The 23,160-nt window shown below is 33.1% G+C and overlaps 1 long non-coding RNA gene across 2 annotated transcripts in view; it reads left to right on the top strand.

Annotated features, from left to right (window-relative positions):
• LOC107179462 overlaps positions 1-23,160 on the top strand; it is a 66,034-nt gene that overhangs the window by 11,964 nt on the left and 30,910 nt on the right. For both annotated transcript variants that reach the window (XR_001510095.2, XR_006212989.1), the window contains exon 2: positions 635-824. This is a non-coding gene — a long non-coding RNA (uncharacterized LOC107179462). The remainder of the gene's footprint in view (positions 1-634; positions 825-23,160) is intronic.

Raw genomic sequence — 23,160 nt, forward strand, 5'->3', positions numbered from 1 at the left:
TATATCTCTAGGAATACGGTCAACAAAGAACAAAGGAAAAATGTCTTTGTCTTAAATCACTTATTTTTTGAGAGCTGAAGCATACTGCCTGGTTTGCTTTGGTCTAATGAAAGACTGCCATCTATTGGATGACCTTGAAAAAGTGCTTACATTTCATAAATATTATACATGAAAATAAATCAGTGGAAGGCCATCATTTTGGCATAATTTATAACATATCAGTCTTTGTCTGTGTGAATATATATAAATATATCTGAGGCCTGTGCTAAAGAAAGAAAAATACTATGTGTTAATGTCATTCTGTTTAATACACTTATGTTGCAACAGAAATCTCACCATTAAAGTCAACAAATTGTTGTCTGATTAAGACATCTAATTTTTGAATTCAAATGTTTTATAAACTTGAGATTACTGACATGCATCTTGTATTCCTTCATACATACCTTTGTTTACTTGTGCGTTAAATAAAGGAATCAGAAAATGGAATGCATGAGCTTGTATTTTGACAAGAAGGATCTGTTTAAATCTTCCTCAAAGTTGCATCGCATAAAATTTAAACCGAAAACAAAAGAAAAAAAAAAAAACACATTATCTTGAGTTTTTTAAAAGGCAATGTTCTTGTTTTATCTTTCAGCCCAAGAACTTGCCAGTCAAGATGAAAAACTTCTTCTAATGGAATCCAGCTTGAAAGCTACTCAAGAGCAGCTAACTGAGCAAATAGCAGAAACAGTTCGCCAAGAACAGAACAGTAGAAAACCCCAGGCAGAGCTGAAGACAGTGACAGAAGGGATTATTGCTTCTGAAGAAGAAAAAAATGATTACAAGTGAGTTGCTTTTTAGTATTTCAGAAAGTTTTACTTTACATTCTAAAATCAAGTCAGTCCTTTGACTTTCGTTGCTTAATATTTAACTCTCTCTGTCTTGCAAAAGGGTATGTGTAAATGGGCTAGCTTGTTCAATAAATTGTTCGTTCCAAAATAGATAGACTTTAAATTTGCATCATTTCTTAACTGAAGTGGGACATGCTGAACAGTGTGACTGTCCTATTCTGATTCTAAATAATGATGTGGCGCTCAACTTTCTTGTTAACTATCAAGAAATGTTCAAGGTAAGATGCAAGAGAAAGAATACACTGTGTTTCTGTAGCACCTATCTGCCAATGGTATTTTCATCTTTCTCCTTTTGGAGTCCAAAGGTTACATATGGCTCTTGTTGCCTTTCTTTTTTGTTAAAGTAGCAGCTCTAAGCAAGACACTATTAAATGGAGAGACATTTAGAGTAGAGTTTTTTGGTCAGACCACTGAGACATGTAAGGAACTATGAAGAAAAGTAATAAAGATCTATACTGTTTTCAAACATTCATGAAAATTGTCTTAGTGAAACATCTCCAGTAGTTAATTTCTGCTTTCATAATCTAAATCTTCATGTGATTATTATGCTTAATACTGTTTTCAGATTTTATCATTTACTTTTCAAATAAACGTTAGTCTTTTTTTTTTTTTTTTGAGCGTCTGATAATTAGATATTCTATCCTTTCTGCCTTTTGCTTGACTTTCTTACGGTTTTTTTAGAAATAATTTTTTAAAAGTAGCATAGCCCAGATGAACCTCTCTCTTCTTTTCTTCCTCTCTCCTATCTCCCCTCCTCTCTCTCTCTCTATTTGTCAAGAATTACACTTTACTCACCGAACACTGGTTAAATTGAGTAATCACAGTTAGATAAAGCACACATACCTGAACTTTTTTTTTTTTCCCCTCTCCTGTCACTCACCCTTTGAACACAATCCTGGGGCCAGAACTAAAAAAGCATTTGATATTAACTAATCTTTGGAAGGCAAATTCTAAACTTTAATTACTTACTGCATATCTTAATATATCTATCAGTAGGATTTCAAAATATTACATAGGATGAATGTTGAAATTCTTTTTCTGATTTATGGTTTATAATGCTAACTAATAATGCTAAAATGTAAAAGTAAAATATTTGAAATTTATTCATGAGGAATTTATTCCTGTGTTTTCATCCAATGGTTTAATATTAGAAGGCACTAAAAATAATTTTACAACCTAGGATGACATTTTATAGGCTTCTAAATAAAATTAAACACTCAGATAAACCCTGTTTGCCATTAATGTACCTTTAGTCAGCTGCCAGAACTCAGACAACAAAAAACCACATTTCACAAATATTGAAAAGGTAGAAATTGGTACCAAGAATTAAAAGCATATTGGGCAAGGTTTCTTTGGGAATGGCTATAGTAATGTACTATTGTTGTAAATATTACGGTCTTTTAAAAAGCTGGATTATATTAGGGGAATAATATACTTAAGATATATTTAGATAACAAGAAATATATAAAAATGTTTGTGAACACTAATATAAAGCTAATGATAGTGGTACATGTTAACTTAATGTTAGTAAAATAATGCCAACATTTTTTCTACAGTTAAATGCCACTATAAAGGCATATTATTCAGTACACTCACAAAAAATATATAATTTTGATCTGAAAACTGGCATGCAAAGATCTGCTTCCAATCTTGGCTTTTTAGAATTAAATAAATCAGGAAGCAATTCGTCCAGTTAAATAACAATGAAAGACTAAACTTAAGTTCTATATACTTGATCTATATGTATCTGTTTTATTTCCCAATACAGCTTGATCATGAAATTAAGTACTATTCTCTCTCAATGTGCAATTGCTGGTAAGGTGTATAAATATCACCTACGAGAGTAGTTAAAATTATGACAGTATTTTTTTGCCTAGCTATTTACAATGGGTTTTAGGAACTAAATGTTCCAAGTCAAAACAATTATAGATATTATTATGACATGTTACAAAACTTGTTGAATTTAAAGAGACTGACACATGACCATAATCAAACCAATGGTTGTTTAAGGGAAACTAGTTCATCTTTTTTTTTTTTAAATGTAAGCTCAATATACATTGTCACAGGGTATGCCTACATGCTAGATATGTGTCTTAACGTGAAAAAACATATTACTGTTTAAATGTGTAATAAAATCAAAGCCTTTCCAGCCTCACCAAAGTAAAAAGTCCTAACTTAGTTTATTCATTTTTATTGTTTTTTCCACTCAATCCACAGGTGGCATGAGTTGGTCAGATTTATTAATTGCTTTGGTATTGGGCACTGTCTGACACCAGGGTATTCACCAGTCAGAAAAAGGAAGAGCCACATCAGATGTCGTATAGCATGAGAATATCATAGTGAGTTCTCTCACCCAGTCATTCCTTTATTTGGAAAAGTCTTTGGATCTTGACTAAGTGATGCAGGGTAAAATGTACAGAAAGTTAAGGTCAAAGACCTGAGTAGTGTCTAGAATTTGCAATCTTGGTTGAATTTTGCTATAGAGAGCAGAGAATCTCACTAGAATGAAGCATTCTGGGGCTTTTTTTTTCCAAAAAAAAAAAAGAAACTCACTTGAGAAATCATGATTTTATTTTATCTTACAAAAATAGGAAAAAATGAAAACTTGAAACATGATTTTTGAAATGTGCTAATATAAATCATAAAAACAATAACTAGAATGTGTATTTTAAGAGGCTTGTTCCAATTTGCAATATATGTCAAGTTTCCACATTCATCTTTCTAATAGTGATAATGTCTCCAAGTGACTTTTTGATAAGTAATTATCTCAAAATGATTTCCTCCATTCATTTAATTGGAATAGTCATTCAGAAGTAGCCAAGTTCCAACACCATACCACCAATATCTATTACCAGATTAAGTCATTTCTTAACTAAATATGAAACAGTTAAAAAAGTAGTAAAACATTTGGCAATCAAAGGGAAGATTGTTTTTAACACTAAAATGTGACTTGTAAGTTGTTGGTTCCATAAAGTTGAATTGTTAAAAGAGCATATAGGATTTAGATTTTATTTTTCTCCTCTCTTTTTGAACTAAATGTAGAGAACACACACCATATACTCAGTATAAGCCTGTTACACTTGAAAGATTTGTTCTGAATGTCCAGTGGGAACCTGGAAATCGTAATAATTTGTAGTATCGATTGAGTGAAGCTATGCAGCTGGGGCCTCCAGTGAATAGACAGGAATAGACATTTTATTGATTAACTTTTACAGTCATATTTTCAGGACTCCGCTGCAACATAATTTTCACTTCCCAGCTTTGTGTTGCTGCATCATGAAACTTGGATTCTTCTCTCTTAACATTTACCCACTTGAGGAAAAAAGTATGGACATGTCTTGCCAGGGTTATGATCTACAGAGATGCAAAACTTTCTGGAAAATGACTTCTCTTAAGTACTATTCTATCGCAAACAGTAGAAAGGAACTAGCTGGTTATGACAGTTTTAGGAAAAACCATTACAGCAACTATTTGGTAATTAAACTTACTCATATTGTCCTCATTCTTTTCATGTTTAAGCATCTTAATTTTCCTGCCCTAACTTCATGCTTGTAACTATTAAGATAAATTATCTTGTGATGGCTTTGTTTTCATTCATTAACATTTTCTATCTTATTTAATGTGAACAGGAGAAGGAAAATTATTGTACTGATAGTCTATAATTTGGTCTGAAATGAAAATTATTAAATGCTAAATCATTTGGCCAATAATTTCAAAGTATGGAAATGTGAATATATGCCTATTGGACATATGTGATATTTCTCTAGGCCTGTGAGAGTTTTTAAAGTTATTTAAGCAAAATAATGTTGTATTTGCACAGGTGAACATATGGCAAATATTCTGTGTATAATCATATGTTTATTTACCTCAGGTTCTTCACTGATCACATTTTTGGTCACTGGAGCAAACTGCAGATTTTATACTTTACATATGTGGAAAATATTGCACTGTAATTTTATGTAAGAGCTGGTGACAGAGATATTTAGACATTATATTGGATTTGAAGAAAGGGATTTTTTAAAAGAAGTTTACATCTGTTCCTTTTTTTAACTCACATTTGCATTTCTTTTAATTATGATGTTGAAAAATCACGTTAGAATAAGTTGATCCAGAGACAAAATTCAAGAACTTCATGTGACTACACCAGCCCAGAAGATATAAAATATGACTAAATTAAACCAAAGATTTAGCAAGTTCTAAGAATTGTGTGTGATAATTCATATTCCATGGCATTTATGCCTTATACAGTTAATTTTAAGAGTTTATTTTTATTTAATATTATTGATCATTACTAGGGAATTTTGGTTTTAAAGTTCATAGATTTGATTTTAAGAGTATGCAAAGCATTTTGGGCTTCCAATTTACTGCCGTTTTTAATCCAAAATTAAAAATTGTGTAAAACTGGTAATGAAAGTATGAAACTGATAAGTTTTTCATATTATATTGCATATTAATTTTTTAATGATATTCAGCAAGTTCATAGTTTTTTCCTATTGATTTTCAAAGACACAATTATTGCTTTAGTTTTTCTTCTATGATGATTTAATTTATTCTGTGACAAGTTTTATAAACCTGTTTATGTGCAATCTGTACGTAAAAACAGCTCTTTGAAGTTCCATAGTTATCACAGTGAGTATTGCATATTAATGCGCTTCAAGATTTTTCAGTTACTTGCATATATGTAACTATGTTATTCTTCTAATGGAACAGGTCTTCATTTATAATGAAAAGATGTTTGAATAAAATATCTAGGAATTAAGTATTTCCTCCTTCACATTGAAAGAATGAAGAAAATAATGTACAAGGAGTACAGGTTATTTTAATAATGCGTGTGGCTCTTGGAAGACTTACCTGTATAATCATGTATGTGTTTTAAACTTATTTACCAAAACAAGAAATGCAATTAAGACAGATCAAGTAATAAACATAAAATACAAAAAGTCTGAATTGAGATTGATTTCAGCATAATCCTGTAGAGGAATCCCCACTTATTGATCATGTTAAAGCCCATGCATAGCACTTAGAAAGATAAAGTAAGCAAGGTCAGATAATCAAAGCATTTAAATAGTAAAAACAGCAACTGCCACTGTAGACTGCTAAAATAAATCCATAATACAAATTGCTTTAGCAAAAAGTGGATGAGCAGCTGATCTTCCTATTGAACTCTGATGCCGTTCAGTGACCACACTGGGAAAAGGATTGGGAGAAATGCCTTAAAGATCAATATTGAGTGAGATGTAGCAGGGATTCATTTTGAGCATGAAAGCATTACAGGTGTGGGAGTATAGACATCTTTAGGAGATGTCATCAAGTGGATATTGTTTAATGCAGTTAAAAAAATGCCATCTATGCCTGATACTGCCAAACAACGAGCACAGAAATGCTATCTCAACTCTTCCAAGAAATTGGTTGGGGTTTGAATAGTTCTCAGATTTGAAAGCATAGAAAGCTGATTCTAGACTAAAATAGTACAACTACTTACCAAAGTAAGTTAATATCTATCATTATATTCTCCTCATGTCACTAATGCATATTTGGGATATCAAATGATTAGAGGATGGTAGTCTGCAACCCTGCATATAAAATTAATTACAGAATGGGGGTGGAAGAGATATTTTTGGAGTTGTATGGAAATGGAGTATTCTTGTTGTGAGTCCCTTTTTGAAACGTGTTGCAATTTGAGAAGTCCTATTTTCAATGAGTGTTTGAACTCCACTGGCTAATTATATTCTTGGCTCTAGTGAACTCCAATGGGAGTTTTCAGTATATAGATGTATGACCCGCAGAATTAGGTTTAACATATTTAATTACTTTTCTTATAAAATTGGAGTTTAACTTCTACTTAATGAGACATCATCATGGCTATAATGAAGTTTTGTGGCAAACTGAATATGATTTAGTGTAAGTACATGCAGCTTTATTGTATTTTGGAGTAAAGCGGTTCTTCAGTCAAAGTGGACAGTAATGTGATTTAATTACTCCCACCTTTTCTCAGGTTCTCACATGTGTCCTCCTTATGTCATTGTGTTTCCATAGCTTCTAAAATCATCTGCATGCTCACTGCATGAACAGTATTGTGTCATGATAAGTACACCAACAAGGGTTTCTGCACATATTTTTCCAGCAGCTTTTTCTGATGGAAGATAACCATAGTCTCCTAATAACTTGAATGTAGTATTTAAGAGCTTTACAATATTACCGATTGATTTTACTTCATTTAAAAAAAAGTATTCCGATACCGAACTTCTCAATTCAATGACATAAAGCACTGAATCATTTTAACCTATTTTTTCCCTAAAATAGAGGAGAAAGAACTGAAATGAAGATTGGTTACATTTAAGACAATTTTCATAGCAAGATGAAACATAAAAATGAAGCTTGAGGCTTAAAAGTTGCTTAACTCTGGCTCAGTTTTTTCCATTCCCTTCTTTCCATAATGAATAGTTATTTACAACTATTGTAGTCTCCATGTTTGCTGTATGAATTGCTGACGGCAGCTATTTCAATGGTGAAATTGTGAAATAATATTCATAGTTGTCAGAAAAAGGTCATTCCATTTGCATTCATTAGGAACCTGGAGGACCGTGCAGTGTGTGTTTCCTTTGGGATGTTGCAGCTATTGATTTATATACAGCTGTAGGAAAAATTAATTAGGATTATATTTCACTTATTACTGCAGGCTGTGTAATAAGAAAGAAAAACATTTTTTTGTTAGAAAGTTGAACAGAAAAACCTAAATGGAATCATTGTTTCTTAAATCACAACTACTTTATCATCTAATTTTTCTTTTATAATCTGGTTAAAGGCTTAGTGCATTTATGGAAATTTAATTAGCACTTTGAAAAATGAGTGTTTTAGTACATATCCTATATTAATAATGATACTTTAAATTAAGCAAAAAAGACATTTTTCCCTTGTTAATTGAAACTTTCCTTTCTCTAAGCTAAGGCAACGTGTATTTGTCCACTGTGAGATTGGAGATATCGGAAGCTTTTGCCAAAAGAGTTAAATTAAAAACCAAACAGGGACCAAAGTCAGGTAATTTCTCAAGGTGAAGAAATAGGTTCCAGAAATGAGAGTTTTAGTAGGAATACAAGAGAGAAAAGTTCACTGAAGTTTTGGATTCTGAGCCTAAGAAACTATATATAATCAGGCTCTTCTATGAATTTAATACTTGAAATAAACTAGAATACGACATTGACAATATTCTCTTTGTGTGATAATATTAGATTTCAAATTATTTTAACAACTAGGTTTGGCTTCTTTCTATGAACACCATGCATACTCTAAGTGAAAAACTATTCAGTGCAGTTCCCCACATTGTTTATATGTGACACATGTTTGAGATTAATCAAATTGTAGTCACTTCTAATTAATAGCAGAGAATAATTTCGAAATGGGGCAGAAACAGATGACAAAGGATAGTTTGTGTGTGTTCAAGACATACTTTATGAATGGAAACACATGCCTATTATAACATTTCTAACTTGAAAATTTTATTAACCCCCCTATTGTCTCTTAGATATGTAGTGTTTTCAGAGAAACCCACTGCCTGGCCCATGGTGGACACTTTGGTGTAGGATCAGTATTTAGGGAAAAACAAAATCAAAGAGAGGTTTTTTGATGGCCCTATAAAATATAAAACTAAAGCGTTAAAATCCATTTGTAGTATTGAAAGTTTTTAGGTTTTATGAAAGGAGTTCATAAGAGGTCAACAGCGAATACAGGCTGCTTCTGTACATTTTATAGAGTAAATAATGTCTAAAAAACAATGACTAGGATTAAAATACATTACTTCCCCCTCCAAAACTTCTATGTTAGCTATGACTGTAAGAATTTATTCCTTAATGTACTGAATAGCATATAAATTGGGTAAATATTTTGTCCTTTGTTTTCTGTTTCAAATGTTTGGGGCCCCTTTAAGAGAAAGCAGTTTTATCTTGAGTAATATGGAACTTTGCCTTTCCAAAGTGATAAGCAATATTTTCCACCTTGGCACATTTTGTATTCTGTTGTAAAAATTATATGAGGTAATTATACTGAGATTCATTGCAAGCCCTTGGCTTTTGTAGTGCATCTAGCTTGTCCAGTTTGTTTTTAGAATAATGTTGTGTTAGGTTAATCATGAGGTAACTAACTAAGAATCTTATAAAAACTCATGGAAGTCTAGGGCTAAAATTTTGAATGACTTTCTTAACTAAAACAAAATGAGCAGAACTGTATTTCTTAGGAAAACTTATTGATCAAGCTATATATTGGTCCACAATGTATTGAAAAGGTAATGTTTTAAAGGCATTATTTCTTTAGATTGTGAGGAACACACAAAAAATGGCTAAGATGAGGTTCTTTACTGTGAAGCATTGGTTCTGTGTGATATGTCTTTTAAATACAATGGAAAATTATCATAGTATAGAAACAATTACCCCATAAGGGAGAATTAGAGAGGCAATAATTGGTGATTATATTTTCAAAATGTATAAACATTTAAGAAGATATTTGGGGGAAAAAAGACAAGGAAGCAAGAACAATGAGAAAATATATTTTTGGTATAGAAAATGGTGAGTACTTTATGTTGTGGAGAATGTTTAGGTGTCTAGAAAAGCAGGTTGGGTGGTCTCTATGCTAGATTTAGAAATTTATAATTTGCTTAGAAATAAATGGGGAGATCAGAAGGAGCTGTGAACAGACTAGTGCATTTGATCGCATTAATGTTAGAGAAGCAATATCTGAATCTCTCTTTTCTCTCAACAATTCAAGTGACTATTCGCAACCATTCTTAAATATTGATCTCTTAGCCTCCTTGTGGTTGCCTCCCCACTCAATTAGGACTCAATTATGTTGTATACTCCGTGTCCCCATAGCGCCTAGTGCATACTCTATTATAGGGTGCCTCTTACCTTATTTTACCATTGGTACATAAATAAAGGCCCATTTGCCCCACTGGATGGCTTTGTGTTCAATAATCTTCCAGGACCGTTGTAGGCATCGCCATCTTTTAACTAATTCCGATTAGGTGAAGATGAGGTGAAGAGAATGAACTTAGCTATGTGCCTGCTCCAATATATTATCCATCACCCTGTAAAATATGCTGAATTGCTGGGCTGACCTCTAGCATCTAGTGAGAATATCGAAGTACCAAACTTTAACCCTCAGCTTATGTATGGCTTCAGACGACCCATTCAAGACTGAGAAAAATGGGGTGGAAAAATGGAAGGTGTCCCAAAATAGATGAGGCAGGGGTACTAGATTACAAAAGATTAAGAATAATATGTGAGTAGTAAGGAAAGGGTACTCACAGTTTTGTTTTCAATGTCCTGCGCTATGGTCAGGATATTTGTGTTACCTTCAAATTCATATGTTGAAATATTAACCCCCAAAGTAATGGCATTAGTAAGTGGGGTCTTTGGAAGGTGATTAGGTCATGAGCATGGAACTCCCATGAATGGGATCAGTGTCTTTATACAATAAGCTGATAAAGCTTCCTTGTCCTTTCCACCATGTGAGGACATAGCTAAAAGCCATGTATATGCTGGGAAGCGGGTCTTCACTAGAGACACAATCTGTTCCTTGATCTTTGATTTTGCAGACTATGGAACCATGAAAAATCAATTTCTGTCATTTATAAACTACCCAGTTTATGGCATTTTGTTATAGCAGCCCAGATGAACTAAGGCAGGTGGGGAAAACAGAAGGGGAAGAGAGTAGTAAAATTAAAAGAAGTGAGGAAGGACCAAGTCCTCATGCAATGTAGACTTGAATTTGACAACGGGCAGAAGATGAAGAGCTAGTGGACATGGAGGGTACAAGAAAGAAAGTAGGTAATTGGTAGGGCAAGAAATCAGAAGATACACAGATGTTTATGAAGTCCAAATATAGATACTTAGAAGGGTTTCCTTTCCATCTGAGAGTGTGGGTGAATGACAGGTAAAGATGTAGGGAAAATGTGAGGGAATGTTTAGAAAATGAGAACGACTTTTGAAACACAGAGATCTGATGAAATCAGTATGACGGAGGTTTAGAGGACTGTGAGCGGGATTATCAAAAACTGTGGAAACCATCGAGAGTTGAGTAGAATATAAGGGAATAGATACTAATGTGTGCTTCCGGAAAATTAGACTCACAAGATATAGAGACTTTATGAGGCAAGGATTGCTGGGTTTAAGTGAATCCAAAAGTGCCAAGTCCATTCATTTAATAACTACTTCCTTAAGTCCTACCATGTGCCTGACACTGATCGAAGTCCTAGGTATGAACAGTGAAGAAAATAGCAAAGTGCCTGCCCTCGAAAAGGTTATATTCTAGTGGGAAGTTAGATAACAAAATGGCAAAAAACATATTGCATAAGATCATACAGGATGGGTTGTATCATTCATGGATTTTATAATTTTCTACATCACATTAAAGGAGACTTGAGTATTAGGGATGTGGAAATACTTGTATGGCACAGCTTCCTCCAGTTCTGAAAATACCCTCTGCTCAGGAATCCACTCCATTGTGTTTTTTATTTATTTACCTGCCTTCTGAAGGCTAGAAAAGGTGACATTTTGATGCTTGCTTATAATAAAAGCCTTGAAAACTTCATGGCAATTGCTGACAAATTGTTAGAATATATGCCCAAATCACATTTTTAGTTGTATTTGAAGACATCTTTATTCTTTCTATTCTTTTAAGTTTGGTACAACTTTAAATTCAGATCCAGTGCTTTCTTCTTTTGGTTTTCCTCTTTACCCTTGATCTCTTGGCTTCACTTACAAAGACAGATCCAAAATGTTAGAGTCTGTGAGCTATCTCACATAGATGCCACGTATCTCCTTTTCCTCAGGTTTCTTTTGCTCCTGGTAAAGTTAATCTAATTTTCCCATTAGAATTATTCCATCTTTTACCATTCTTGCCACTGACTCTCTCTCTACTTTCCTCTCTCTACTTTTCTATCTTCTTTATACTCCACTTATATAACACTTAAGTAGACTGGATTCAAAGTAGCCATGAGTGCCCTGTATCTGGATTATTCTTGATTTGAAATAAGGCAAAAGATAAGTGAAGGCTGGTTTACCATAATTAATGAGATATCTCAAAACAGCCCAGAAGAATTCATCCACACACCAATTAATTTAAGATTTCAACTAATTATTTTCAAAGAATAAAATGACAAATATAAGTCTTAAAAAAGCTTGGACTCACTTGTTAACAGTACATTTTTTTATGGCATGGTGCCTGACATATCTAATTGAAGCCACGTTTTTAGTTGTTAATATTCCTATTGCTGATGGGGCAAAATTTGGTGTCGTTTGTTTGTTTGTTTTGTGTTTCCTTCATTCCCTTCACCTCTAAAACCTGATAAGGTCTTTTTTTTAAATTATCTTACAGACTTCCCCAATTTTATTCAATAACTCTCTGTAACTATTCAAATGCTTCAACTGGAAGTGAAAGTCAAACTCATACATAACTGAAGACCTTCGCTGAGAGCATCACAAATGCCTTGCTCCTTTAAAATAGAGGCCCAAACCCTCAAGAATGACTGAACAAAATGTCCACCATGTAAACTTGAAAATGTGAAATTTAATTAAGAGAAAATTTTACAGTGCCCTACAGAGCATCCAATGTAGAAACAAGAAATATTGACAATTCTTGGATAATCAAATAACCACATTTCTTAACTTGAAGTTGAATGTAATTTAAGCCTGATCTAAAGTTAAATTATTCAAAATTATTTGATGAGCATTCAAAATACCATTATAATTAATGAGAATACTTACCACTTACTGAGCACTCAGTATGTGCTAAAGTCTATATTGGTTGTCTTACATGCATTGTTTCATTTAGTCTTCATCTCAATTGATTAAAGTTAATATTATTGCTATCACTTTCAGGTAAGGAAGCTCAAGACTATAGAGATTAAAGAATTTTCTGGTATATCCATACCTGAGATTTAGCCTCCTATGTAATTATACCTTGAAACACATTTTCTCTATTTTATTTTATTAAAATTTTTTAATGTTTAATTTTGAGAGAGAGAGAGAGAGAGCTAGCAGGGGAGGGGCAGAGAGAGAGGGAGACACAGAATCTGAGGCAGGCTCCAGGCTCTGAACTGTCAGCACAGAGCCTGATGTGGGGCTTGAACCCATGAACCATGAGATCATGACCTGAGCTGAAGTTGGACGGTCAACCAACTGAGCCACTCAGGTGCCCCAAAACATATTTTCAACCATTAAATAAACTATATCAATTTGAAACTACAAATATGCAGTGAAGAATAACTTGGTAGGTGGAGAAGAGGTAGAATATTTATTTAAATAGTAGCTTCCAGAGTCAGAGAATTCATTTCAGTAGTTGTGGATTATTTCAGTAAGCATCTAATATTGCTGCGATTCTAATTTCTAAGTGTGGAGAAAAACAATGAAAGTACTATGAAAGTAAACTTTAAACACAAACAGAAAATTCTAGTATGTCTATCATAAGATGTTCTAGAAAAAAAGCATTAACAATGGATTAACTAATCCTGGCCAATGGACCAGAATAAAATTCAATTTAAAATGTCTTAAACCATAATGCTGAAGTAGTCTCACTTGCTCAGGATATTTCCAAACAATAACTATTACTACATACACACATATGTACTACATGTAACACAATAATGCAATTTTAGTCAAGGAAGTAATGCAACTATAGAAACTGAGGAATATGAATTCCACCTTGACAATGGAAATGGCTCTATATGTATTTACTTGGCATTTAACAGACCTAAGACTTATGATACTTTGAAGAAAAAGTCTGAATATTTGCCCTGGCACATTTTCTCTAGTTTTCCTAAGGCATTCACAAATATATTTTCAAAATATAAAATATACAGTAATGCATTTGTTTGCTAAATTTGAGAAGATTTAAATTACAACACACTTTTTGCAATAGAAATAAATGACCAAAAAAAAAAAAAAAAAGGCAAAAGTGGGAAGCAAGTGGTCACAGGAGTAAGTCTAGCTGTGGAAATGATTGCATTTGTGCACCTGACATCAGCAAATTAACATCTGGGCCAAAATGCAGTGTGCTTGATGACTAAATATTATGTGTGAGAAAGCACACAAGACAAAGCTGGAATATCAAGATGAGACAGTCTAAGAAAGAAGGGAGATTCATTACATTCCACCATACTGTCAAAAGCTGTCACTTGTGAGGTTTCAGTGAGGACACACTCTATTCTGGGAAAAGGACATAGCTCCACTGGCTAAAAGGGGAATAGAAACAAAATGTAAACAACTGGAATAAATGCACCAAATCATCAACCTTCATTATTTTGGAGAAAACAAGCATGCAGGGCTTTATTTTCCTTATGCCCCATAAAGAACTGTACTACCTGTATGACCTTAGAAGGCTGGGTTAGTTAGCTTGTCTAAAAGCATTTTCAGGGAAACTTGCTTTAATGCTCAAGGTATGCACTTGAATAAATATACATTGTTTTGCCCAGATATATTTTCCTCTTAACAAATTAGCCAGGATTTCTGGTCTGATGTCTTTTTATTTTATTGAGAAGCAAAAAGAATAGCGTTTTATTGAAAAACAAGCAGTTGTGAATCCCCCTGTAGGAATGAATGGATTAGTTGTTACTCGTGACACCTCCACTGCTCTCCGACCTTCAGGACACTTTATGCTGAGAGAGACATGCATGTTAGCCCTCTGTGGCAAAGACAAGATATTTGGGGAGAAGAGTACTTTCTGTGGAACAGCTTTTACTTCTTTCCCCGATGGATCTGGAAGTATAACTCTACTGTTAAATTCAACTGTATACATGTAGACAAGAAAAAAGGCGCTACAGTGAAATGCCCATAGTTAAAAGGGAAAGCAGGCTACCATTTAAGAAACAAATAGGCACAAAAGGAAGACAAAGGGAATAAGGCTGAAAAAATGAAATGAAGATGCCAACTTGCTTTTTTTTCATTTTAGCCTCACATATACATTGGAATTTTAATTTGTATTGTCCTTAAAGGAAATTATTATTCATCAGTGATTTAAATTTGCAGGAGATTCCATACATTTGTTTTTAAAATTATGAAGAAATCAAAATAGAGAAATTCTGTGAGCCACCTCATGTCTGGTGGTGGATCGAGGACTAGAAACTGATTTTCTGATGAACCTTGATAATCTTCTAATTAGGAGTTCTATTACATGAAGTCTAAATTTTACAAAAATGTGTTTACTGAAGGATTTTGTATTTCTGCTGCACATGGTTTAGTATGAATCTAAGGGTTGAGGTTCAGTAGATAAGCAACAAAAATGTAAAGTGCAAAAACAATTCTTACCCTTAGGTGAATATTTCAAATATGTTATTCTGTGCTTGAGGTTAAATGAAATTTTTGCTCATGCAAGAAATAAATTCTGCTTAGGTAAAATGTAGTGTATTATTTTCCTTCTCATAATTAATAAGTGGCCTTGAGGAAGCAAAATCGCTGAGTAGTATGATAAAGCACTTGTTAATGGAGATACATTTATCCAAAGAAATATTTGTCCCCCAACCCCCCACCGCCAAAATGAAAATCTCTTCAGTTTAAACTGTCTCATGTAGTCAGTTCTCTACCCTCACATTTTAAATATCAGACCATGTGAATTACGCAGTAACAGTCCTGAGTCACGCAGTAACTCCTGAGCTTGACTGGGCTCAGGAGAAATGTTGCTTTGCACAAGAGAAGGTTTTAGATGTGGAGGCTCAAATGTTCTTAGTTGGATTTGGCTGCAGCAGATAAAGGGACAGAGCACTCAACTGCTCCTACAGGAATAGACAAAAGATGAACAGATGGGTTTTTTTTTTTCAATAGTAATACAGGAACTATTCTTAAAGGATTTTTACTGGATATAATTGTAAACAATATGTGTGGTTAACTCCACATAAAGTTCCATTTGGCTTGTAAAAAATGATTTAAAGTTAATATGTTGGATGAATTACTTGTTTTTCTTTAAAAACAACAGAGAGCTCAAATAATAGAGCATCTCATAATGGACTATAGAGTCAGATACACTTGAGTTTGAATCCTTATAATCTATTGCCACTTTGAGCAAATTACTTTACTTCTAAGCCTCAGTATTTTCATCTCTAATTTGTAGATAATAATATCTTTCTCATTGGGATGTTATGAGAAGGCAGACAATTTTGTAGAGGTCATGCACTGGCCTGACACAGTTGTGGTTCTCAATAATTGGTAGGCATTGTCAAATTAGAAATAAAGGTTTGTTTCATCAGATAAAAGATGCTATAATTTTTCTAATAATGAAAACTCCACCACTGGGACATAATGGATACAAGATTAAGCAGATTAATGTATTTGGAGGATATTGTCCTTTTTTGTATCCCACTAAGTAGATATAAAGTAGTCCCTGGCAACCCCAAATGAAGATTTTTTCGGTGAGTTTCAACTGCACGGGGGTTATTGCGTGGCATAGGCCTCAAAAAAAAAAAAAAAAAAGGATTTTCCTCCAAAGCCCAGCAGCATCATATCTGAAATATTATTAGTCTCTTTAAAGAAAAGGAAAAATCTGGCTCTTTTAGAATTGTCTAGGAGTATTCTCTTTAAACTGGCAGTCTGTTCAAATTCAGCATTTTGCAAACTATGTTAGATATAGTTTTAACATAACCTTTGTAAGAAGAAAGAGATTGATTAATTTGCTGCTGACAAGAGTTCACATTCTTTTTGTTTTTCTCAGAGGATGCATCTGCTTCCTATTCTGAACATGGTTCTACTTACAACCTAATTGCGCTACCCTACACTGCCCTATTATTTTCTGAGTCTGAGCCTACATTTTAGGCCAATCATCGAAGAGGACAGGAAGAGAAGACTTGGAAATTGAAGGCTACACATATACATACTAGTCTGGTTCCATATATCAGTATAGCTGCTTCATATTGTGTGAGCATGCAGCTCTATGCTTTAGGCTTGTCCTCACGATTTCCTGAGATAGGTCAGAATTATTGTCTCCATATGAGGTGTGATATTTGTCATCTAATGATAAATGGTTGAATGATTTAAGCACTTACTTGGGCTTCATAGTTACTTCGCTTCTTTCACTGGGTCTTGGGCTGTAGTTAGAATATTTTGTCCAGATGTATAAATGGAGACTTTGAAGAAAAAAATCATCAGGTTTTATTGTTTAACTCTTTAAATACCACCGTGAATAGTAATTAAATTAGTATCCATGAAGCACTATAATAAGTGAAATAAATTTAAAGGAAATATTACATATGTAAAAGCTGAATTCAAATTAAGATCCCCCTTTTGCAATGTTGACTTGGTGAATTTAAGTTTTGTTGCAACGTCACCCTATTCTCTAGAAAACCATCATGGTGGTGCTTATCCCAAATTTGGCAATACATATATTCCATCATAAACTGTGGTTAGGTTTGGGGGTACTGAACTCTTGGAAGCACCTTTATGTTTAAGCTTGGTGTATATGACTGAAGTCTTGAGTTTCTGTTTTTTCTCTTTACATGTCAAATCTTAAATTAGAAACTTACCCAATCACTTCTGTTTAGCGTAGCAAAACCATACTGCAAAGGGTAGTGCAAGAAATGAATTCTACCTCACAATGAAGTCATCAACCTAAGGATTACAGAAGGTAAAATTATTCACTTATCTTGTCAAATGGTCTCTTCTGAATACTGATTTAATCTATTAATTTCTAGTAATATACCAAACATGCAACACTAAATATACTGAATATATATACTATATATGATACATTAATTGTTTATATACTACAATATATACAAAATCACAAACTATTATACTGAATATATTAAACACTGATAATATATTATATATGCTAATAAACTGTTAAAAATATAAACACTGAACATGCAGCATTGAACATTTGTTAAAATAAGTAAAAATAGGTACTTAACATGTCCTAAAAAAATACTGTTGGAAGCTTATATACATCATAAATACAATGCCAATGTCATCATTTTACGACTGAACAAAAGCAAAAAAAGTCATCAGAGATGACTTAATTCTGCTGAGGTCATGGCTGATAAGCTGCAGATTAGAATTTTAAGTCCAGGATTTCTAACTTCAAGGCCAGTATTTATTCAATTATGTTACATTCAATTCTTACAAGACTATTAAGATTTAATAGAATTTGGGGAAAAATGTGTTTTCTTCATTAATCTTGGTCTTCCTCCACTAGTGGTTAAAACCAATGATCCATTTTTTTAATAAGCCTTTCATGAACAGGGACCATGTATTTGCTTCTTTGTCTATCCTCAGCATCTAGAACAGCGTTCTGCATGAGCAGGTGTTCAATCACTGTTGACTCAGATGGGCAGAATTCATTCTTTAAACCAAATATATGCCAAACCTCAAATGATTGTCCCCATCTGGCATGTCTAATTGTCTCAGAAACAGAAATGTTCATTCATTCTGTTGCAAGGTTTCCTATTTCTGTTTCATTTTATTATGTCAGGAAATTATCACACCAGGAAATTCTTGGGCAAAATACACTGGACTCCCACTAGCCATGGAATTTTCATATTACAATTCATATGTTCATGTTCAAAGTTATAATTTCATATTTTCCCTTTAGATTTGGGGATTGAATTAAGAAAATATTAATAAAGCTACACCAAGTCTCATAACAGTATGACAAATAATGAAGAATGCTTATTATTTGCACTATATTCTATATGATATAGCATTCTTTGCAGTAGAGTCTACAAAGTGGAAAATCAGAAAATTAAAGCTCACAATAACTTTTCCAGAGAAAAATCTGAGGTAAACAACTGACAAGGTGATCTTTACTTTTACAGAAAATATTCATACAAATCTTCCATAGTATTACTTTAGCTTAATACTAATAAATCACTAAGAAGCTTTTAACACAGGCCATTCTAACATTTACCTGAAGATATAGCTCCTGATAATTATTTTAAAAAAAAGGAATTCAGTTCCTGCATGAACTGATAAACGGACATGCAGTCCACTTTGTTTGCATGTGTGGAGATTAAAAGTTTTCTATAAATCCAGATGAATTAGATAGATTCTTAAGTAGTTCATTCACAGTATTTTCTCCTCTTAGATGATATCTTTATAAATACAGTTGTATCTGTTTATCTGCATATTCAGACACATATATGCGAAGTTGATGAAATCATCAGAGAAACAGTACATCCTATTCAGATGCAGAAAAGAAATATGTACGTTGACAGCAGTGAGGCTCCCTAGATAGTATCTTCATGGTCATGCAATGGTCTTTCGTTCATATTCTAACTTATATGGACTTTGTACTCTATTTTGAAGAAATCAGGTGGAGTGCTTAACATTCACTTAGAGCCTGCAGTATTTCTACATCTGTTGCTTTCCTCATGTGTCTCTCTTCGTTCTTATAATGGCATTGCCCCATAACTTTAATAAATACATATTCATATTTATATGATATATCCAAATAAAAAGTTTATGTGAGCAATATTAATTTATTCGTTTATTTTATTTACCCAGAAAATATGTATTGTCACTTGCTATGTTGTAGGTAGCTTTTAATACTATAGAAAGATATTATCAGAAAAACAGACAAAATTCCTTTTCCTAATGGAGCTTACATCAAACTGAAGAGACAGACACAAAATAAAATTCTATTTCTACTAGTGATGAATTTTGCAAGGAAAAACACATTGTGCAGTAAGAGTGTATATAAAAATAACTTAAACCCCAACCAAAGTGTCTCCTTTAATTAAAAACAAATTCAATAATGGTTTGGTTTGCAAGCCAAGAAGTGTCATATGACTTCAGGTGGTTATTTTGTACCCTGCTTAGACACACATTTCCTTTTTAATGGAGGATTCCTGGGGAGTTATTGTCTCACATCCCTGTCGAATTTTTGGATATTTGTTTTAAAAAATAAAATACATAATATCACAGCTTAGAAATTATAAAACTGATTTTCTAATCCCTTCTTTCTTTAATAGAAAATAGAGCCTCAACAAGTTGATTCTGCACAGATTCTCAAGTGTAGACCAATGAGTATTTCTAAACATGAAATATCACGAAAAGCTTATGAATGTTCATTTAGAAGCTTGATCATATGGGTTAGTTCATGTTTTGAACAAATGGAGCATAAGAAAAAATAAACTAATATTTAGCAACACAAGTAAACAACACTCTAACAAGAAAGGCTATATATATAGCCTTAACATATAATTATTACACGAAAGAGACACTACTGAAATTTACATGTGATAAGTATGTAGAAAAACATTGTCTTCATTCTTCTTTTCTAAATGATACAAGTGCAATTGTTTGCCACCGATTTAAGGCAATTACTCATAATGCTATCTTTACAAAAACAGCTGTCTTAAATTGGATTCCCTGGAAACAGATTCTGAGGTGGAGAGTTCTAGGTAAAAGGTCTAAAGGGGATACTGTTAAAAGATACAGGTGGGCTGGATAGGGAAGGGATAGGTTTGATGTTCTTCGTATTTATCTTGCTTATCTGTGGGTCTCTGAAAAATCTTTGGTTAACTTTTCAAATACTTATTCTGCCTCATTCTCTCTCTTCTTTCAAGACATCTTTTGCATGCATGTTAGACAAATTGACTGGGTCATTTATAGGTCTTCTGCTGTTTTCTATATTTTTCTTTTTTTCCCCTCTGTTTTGATTTTACAGATTTTTTGTTGACTCACCTTCAACTCTAAAAACCCTATCTTCTAACTTATCTAAATTGTTGTTAAACACATATGTTGAGGTCTCAATTTCACTTATTTGATTTTTAGTTCTAGAATTCCTTTTAATTATTTTTGTAAACTCTAGTTATTTGGTAAAATTGTCCATCTTTTTTTTTCTGTCTCTTTGTCTTTATTTTTTGAATATGTGAATTGTTATTTTATTTTGTTTTATTTTTTTTTAAATGTTTATTTATTTCTGAGACAGAGAGAGACAGAGCATGAGTGGGGGAGGGGCAGAGAGAGAGGGAGACACAGAATCGGAAGCAGGCTCCAGGCTCTGAGCTGTCAGCGCAGAGCCTGATATGGGGCTCAAACTCATAAACCGGTGAGATCGTGACCTAAGCCGAAGTTGGTCACTCAACCAACTGAGCCACCCAGGCACCCCATGAATTGTTATTTCAAAATCCTTTTAAATAACCCCAATATCTTACTCTCTTATTATTTCTCTTGGTCGTTAGTATTTGGTCTCCTTTCTTGTCATTCCAATGAATAATTAGACTGTTAAATGACCTGTAATATAATCAAACGGCATAAATTTGGTGTAAAAAATGGATAGGCTCCAAATAGTGTTGACTTCCTCCAGAGAGGGGTCATCTTTTTCTGTAGTGGGTAGGTGGATGTGGGAGCCATCAGCTTAATCAAATTGAAAGCCAGGTTGAAATCCAGACTGCAGTTTTGGTATGGCTCTGCACACCTTGGGTTTGCCCTACTCTTCAGGGATAGCTCTCCAGAGTTCAGATGAAAGCCTTTTTCTTTTCACCATAGACCTTCTGACAGCATGACTTGAAATGTAATACATATTTCTCAACACTGAGGATGTCAGATAACCCTCTTTGCTTTTCAGAAGTTTTGGCTTAGATTTTTAACCTTCCATCCCATACAACTTCAGAATTCGAGCAACTGTCTTGAAATTGTTTTCTTTTTCTTTTTTTAATTTTTTTTTTTTTTGCTTTTTCCATTCTGAAACTTCAAAAAGCTTTGTTTTTTCCTCTATTCCCACCAGCAGGTATCCTTAACTTGGATTCTTGTTTTCTTGCTTACATGGAAAACTGCTGCTTTTTCAACCTCTAATCCACTAATTTTTTCACAATTCAGTCCAAAAAGGAGGATAAAAATGATTCCATTTGGGGAGTTTATGAGTTGATTACCATGACTTTGAAATGTCAAGATTTGTAATGGTAAAGATGAATATGTTTCAGCATATTATAAAGTAGATCAGTGTCTCCTACAAATATTCATTAATGAAAGATGAAATATTGATGGGGAAAATCTAGTTATGGTTAAAATGTGTAATCTCAATGTATAAAATAAGAAACTCTATTGATTTATTTATTGGGTTTTATTATCATTGGAAAGATGAGAGGGTGGTGACAAACCCTCCAACATTCATGAAATACAAAAAAATTGGAATTGTTTTGAATAAGGCATGTTATCAGACTTGTGATGCTGTGTCTTATATAATTTGCAACATCAGTTTATCAATACTTACGGAAGAGCCAAAAGCTTTATGCAGTAATGATGCATCATACAAATTTATTTTTAATCAGGCACAACTTTAATGTAGAAATAAAAAAAAACCTAAATTGCTATCAACAAAGCAATTTTTGTGTTATCTTTTTTGTACATCTTTGAAATTACTGGAAATCCTCTAAAATATTTCTAAGTGTGATATAGACATAATTTAGGGAATTATACATTATTTTCTGTGATTAGAGAGTGTCTGAGAATTATGCAAACAAAAAAGTTATCCCAATATCTTCTTCCAACACAGGTGGCTATGAGAGTGATTTTTTTTTTACTTTGGTTTTTATTTATTTTTCTTTCATTTGTAATTCCTAAGTAAATGTAAAGTATACAAAAATACATTTAAAGTATTTCTATGTGAAAGTAATGACGTCTTCTTACTTTAAAATATAGGTACAATGATTAGTACAATCAATAATGTTTGGGAGGAAGTATGGGAATTAAACTAAAAATCTCATATTTTTAAAGGAAAAAGTGAATTTCAATTAAGAAATGTTTTGGGGGAAAATCATGGCACCTTGTTAGTGCATCATTTTTACTGTATTAGAAGAATAAAAAATAGTATTTATTAGCAACAACCACATACTAAATAGTTCAGCCAGTTCCTTTTCTGGAACACAATTATCATCTCTCTCTCTCTCTCTCTCTCTCTCTCTCTCTCTCTCTCTATATATATATATATATATATATATATATATATATATAATGATGGCATGGAACTCTGCTTATATGTATCACACAGAGACCCAGGCTTAAAGAGCAACCACTGTCCATATTATTTTTTTTAATAATACATACTTCTTCTTTAATAATAATACATACATACCTCTCTAAATCTTATGCAGCATCTATGGAATACCAGGGTACAACTAGATCATTTCTCAACATTTTACCATGGATTCATTATTTGGTTCTATGTCCATTTGGGAATGTTTTTCCTGTGCTAATTGCATAGATTTACACTCCCTTGTTATTGTTTATCCACAAAGTAATTTGATGTCATTCAATCCAAACCCCAAATTTCATTTGAAATGATAATGTACATG

The sequence above is a fragment of the Panthera tigris genome, chromosome F2 (assembly GCF_018350195.1).
Source record: "Panthera tigris isolate Pti1 chromosome F2, P.tigris_Pti1_mat1.1, whole genome shotgun sequence".
In the NCBI taxonomy this organism is placed as follows: Eukaryota; Metazoa; Chordata; class Mammalia; order Carnivora; family Felidae; genus Panthera; species Panthera tigris.